Source organism: Leptonychotes weddellii, unplaced genomic scaffold, assembly GCF_054177405.1.
Source record: "Leptonychotes weddellii isolate Sample4059 unplaced genomic scaffold, ASM5417740v2 HiC_scaffold_13048, whole genome shotgun sequence".
Lineage (NCBI taxonomy): Eukaryota > Metazoa > Chordata > Mammalia > Carnivora > Phocidae > Leptonychotes > Leptonychotes weddellii.
The window spans coordinates 1-4971 of NW_027709827.1; the positions used below are offsets into that span (position 1 = coordinate 1).

The 4971-nt window shown below is 37.4% G+C and overlaps 1 long non-coding RNA gene across 1 annotated transcript; it reads right to left on the minus strand.

Annotated features, from left to right (window-relative positions):
• Nucleotides 1-57: 57 nt before the first annotated feature.
• LOC102732172 (uncharacterized) lies at nt 58-4340 on the minus strand. The gene is made up of 3 exons (XR_014141689.1): nt 3574-4340; nt 3224-3312; nt 58-1906 (listed from the first exon to the last, which is right to left on the minus strand). It is a non-coding gene; the product is annotated as an uncharacterized LOC102732172 (long non-coding RNA).
• Between the last annotated feature and the right edge of the window lie 631 nt (nt 4341-4971).

Below are 4971 nucleotides of genomic sequence, written 5' to 3' on the forward strand. Positions count from 1 at the left end.
AACCATGAGAGACGATGGACTCTGAAAAACAAACTGAGGGTTCTAGAGGGGAGGGGGGTGGGAGGATGGGTTAGCCTGGTGATGGGTATTAAAGAGGGCACGTTCTGCATGGAGCACTGGGTGTTATGCACAAACAATGAATCATGGAACACTACATCAAAAACTAATGATGTAATGTATGGTGATTAACATAACAAAATTTTTTTAAAAAACCTTGTGCATGAATGTGGATAGTAGCACTATTCACAGTAGCCAAGAGTTGGAAACAGCCCAAATGTCCATCAAATGATGGAAGGATAAACAAAATGCAATATGTCCATATAATGGAGTATTAATTGGCCATAAAGAGAGAATTCTGATGCATGGTGCAACATGGATGAAACTTGAAAACATCATGCTAATGAAGGGAGGCAGCCACAAAGATCACACGTTACATGATTTTATCTGTATGAAGAGTCCAGAAGAGGCAAATCTATTAAGACAGAAAGAGGGTTGGTGGCTGCTTAGGGCTAAAGAAAGTGGGAAGTGATAGTAAAAAAGTACAGGATTTCTGTGTTGATAACAATATTCCAACAGTTGACTGCACTAAATGTTACACATATCTTTGAATGCACCAAGCAGAGTTCAGTTTCATTGAGTTATAACTGACATACAGTAATACAGTATTGTGTAAGATAAGGTGTACTGCATGTACTTGACATACATATATAAAAAATGATTACTAACGTAACATAATAAAATTAAAAAAAAGAATTTCTCCCACTGACAGCAATGAGAAAAAAAAATGATTACCACAATAAGATTAGTTATCATCCATCATCTCATATAGTCATAAAAACAAAATTTTCTGCCATTATGATGAGAACTTCTACAATCTACTCCCTTAGCAACTTATGAATACATCATACAGTGGTGTTAACTATAGTCATCATGTTGTATTTACCAGTCCAGGACTCATCTATCTTGTAATTGAAAGTGTGTACCTTTGGTCACCTTCATTCAAGTTCCACCCCACAACCCCTGCCTCTGATAACCACAAATCTGATCTCCTTTTTGTATGACTTGGTTTCTTATATTGTTTTTTTTTTATTCCACATGTAATTGAGGTCATACAATATGTGTCTTTCCCTGTCTGACTCATTTCATTTATCATAATGCCCTCAGGATCCATCCATGTTGCCCAAATACAGAATTTCCTTCCATTTTTATGGTTGAATAAGATTTCATGGTATATACATACCACATTTTCATTATCCATTCCTTGGACGATGAACACTCAGACTGTAAAAATTGAACTGTACATTTTAAAAGGGGGACATAGTCTTTCATGGTTCATCTCCCTGATTTCCCTCCCTTCATTTTTCCCTTCCTTCTCCTAATGTCCTCCATGTTATTCCTTATGTTCCACAAATAAGTGAAACCATACGATAAGTGACTTTCTCTGCTTGACTTATTTCACATGATGGGTATTAAAGAGGGCACGTATTGCATGGAGCACTGGGTGTTATATACAAACAATGAATCATGGAACACTACATCAAAACCCAGTGATGTATTGTATGGTGACTAACATAATAAATAAATAAATAAATTAATTAATTAATTAATTAATTAAAAAAAGGGGGACATATATGTTATATGAAGTTATAGCTCAGTAAAATTGTTGTAGAAAGGTAGGAAGGGAAGACGTGAGGGAGGAAGGAAGGAAGGGAAAAAAAGGGATGGGACGATAAAAAGAAAAATGGTACTGTACGTACACACTGAGAAGAATAATGGATCAAGGAAATCAAATTTTAAGAAATTCTTAATATTTTCCACGAAGGGATCTTGTGGGTTGCTGAGGGAATCAATGTTCACTCCAAATGATGTGCTGGTAATCACATCCATGCTGTAGGCCCCAAAGATGCTGTGAGAGAAACAAAGACATGGATAATTAAGATCAACAACTCTTTACTATCCTTATCCAACACATGCAGCAAGAAGTGCATGTAGATACCCATGCCCAGGCAAGACAAGAGCCACACTTTCAGAACCACCTGCTGCATCATCTGAAAAGTCTATATGCCATCACACTCACTCATGTGGTGTTCATGAGGTGGCAGTGATAGAGCTGGCCTTGTGCTAGGGTGATGGGGACACTAGAGCAAATCAGACACATTTCTGAGCTCAAGGAGCTCAGTCATGGAGTGATAGAGACCCAAAGTGTGACAAATTACAGTAATGTCTTTTGTGTATGGGCAGTAGAAGGTGGGTAAGCACTGTGTCTGAGCAGGACCAAGGGTGGAATAATTAACCTTTCCTCAGGGAGTCAAGAAAGGTGAAACTGATCTGGATTTTCTCTCACCACAGTATCTATGCTCAGAGCTGATTCCTCTTCAGCACATGACAGAACACCAACACCCTGTTCTGTAATGCCAGGAACACCATCCCTTCTTCTCTACACCCCTGCTAAGTCTCCTGAAAGACCCACTCTGTCTCAACTCCAGCGATCTGAGCTCGCTCTGAGGGCTCACTCATTTCTAGAAAATGTAAGAACCTAAAACATTCCTACTTTAAAAATATACATTAAATAAATCAATCCAAAATTGATTTAGGGGATGACATATGTGATCATATGCCACTAGTTTTCCCAGGAGAGTACCAACATACATCTCTTCATTTAGTAAAATTAAAAAATATCTCAGTTTACACAAAAAAATATGGTCACCCTACCCATCCCATGGGCAGGACTTTCTCTCTTTTGAGATTGAAAGAAGGACAAGTGGTCATAAAAGTTAATATTTAGTATTTTGCTAATACCCTCAACAAAACTGGGAAGGGGTTTACATCATTCCAAGTTCCACATGTTAATGTTCCTGCCCCACCCAGTGCCCACCAATATGTACCAAGTGCCTTCCCCTTCCACCATTCCATACCCTCTACACTCAAAGATTTGATACAATCATGTGTCTTCTTTTCAACCACGTATTTTTATCTTCCAGAATATCCTAGGTGACAACTAAGCAGATAAATGAATCCTGCCTCGTGTGCACAAAAGAAGACCCTTTCTTTTCTGGTGGCCCTACCTTTTTAGGTGAACTCCCTCTTCTTGGATGACCTACTGGCATTGTGATACCACATGTTTCTTTGCTGGAGTAACTCAACAGTGGGGATTTGGCTCTGTGGCAACAGCTAGAAAGTGTTGTGACAGAGTTGGAATCCCAGCAGCTGTACTCCTACTTACTCTTTCAAGGTGATGGACTTGCTTTTCTCTGTCTCCTTCCTCAGGTTCCTCACCAACACATCTCCATAGTGGCCAATTATGGAGAACATCTACACACAAAATATACCACCACCTGAAGTTAAATTGGAAAATGAAGTCCAAGAATGATGTGGCTTTCATAAGCATGTGGCAGTAAGGGACATTTAATAACAAACCTTATCATGTCTTTCCTAGGACATGAAGATAAAGACCATTTTTAGGAAGCCCAAATTTAGCATACTACCCCTTAAAGATGGAATATGATCTTATTTCCTACCAGCCCCCAGATGTATTCCTTAACTTTCTCATTGAAAGTCCTCTTCTTTTCTTACCTCCTTGAGCTTTCCGCTAGTGAAGGTTGGAGACAGCAATGTTCGCATTCTCTTCCATTCTTCATCCTCAGACAAAGAAACTGAACTTTTCATAAATCCCACTGGACCAAAACACTAGAGTCAAAGAAAAACACAATTTGCCCTACGTAAGTTTTGGAGGTCTCTAAGGTTGTGGAAAATTTGTTAAACAGGCAGAAATTACTCAACAAATATTTAGTGATTATCAACTTAATAGTAGGTCCTGTGGTAGGTGAGCAACAGATATTTATCCCCAATGCCTAGCCTTCTGCAAGACTGAGGACACATCCAGCCACCTGATGTGTTTTCCAGCCTTTATAGTCCACCTCCTTTTCAATGTAAATGTGGTATGGGAAAATTTGGCAGGGAAACTACTCCTCCAGGGGAATACAGAGGATTAACACCTAGTATAGTCTCCTCAGCTGTGCAGAGTAGAATTGGATTGTTGGAAGACAGCCAGATAGCCTGGAAAACTGCATGTTGCCTCAGACCAGTTCTGACTTTGCATATATCCACAGCATGAGAAACTCAAGAAATGGATATCTTGATATGGTGATTTTTTTAAAAAACATCATAGTTAACACTAAAAAGATTAGGAATCTATTTGCTCTTGTGAAGAAATGGTGCAGTAACATGGAAATCTCTTCCCTCTGTATTTTCCCCAAAGGAAAAATATATACATAAGGAAATAATAAGGAAAAAGAGAGAAATAATTCTATTCCCATCTTGGGATTGGCCTAGCAAGCCAACCAGTTTGAATATTTCTTCCATTTTCCAAAACTATATTTTGTTTTAAAATGGATATCTTCATGGCTAAGAGTAACAACTCAGGCAACAACAGATGTTGGTAAGGATGCTGAGAAATGGAAACTCTTGGTGGAAATGCAAACTGGTGCAGTCACTCTGGAAAACAGTATGGAGGTTCTTCAAAAACTTAAAAATAGAGCTGCCCTACAACCCAGCAACTGGACTACTAGGTATTTATCAGAAGGATACAAACATAGTGATTTGAAGGGGCACATGCACCCCAATGTTTATAGCAGCAATGTCCACAATTGTAGAAATACAGAAAGAATCCAGATGTCCATGACAGATGAATGGATAACGAAGACTTGGTATATATAAAGTCTTATATTATATACAATATAAAATCTTAAATATATATTTATATAATATAATAATATTACATAATTATTATATTGTATATTTATATTATATATAATATTTATATAATATAATATAAAATCTTAAAAAAAAGAAACACTATATCAAAAACTAATGATGTACTGTATGGTGACTAACATAACATAATAAAATTAAATTAAATTTAAAAAAAGAAACAAAACAGATGAACATAGGAGAAGGGAAGGAAAAATAAAA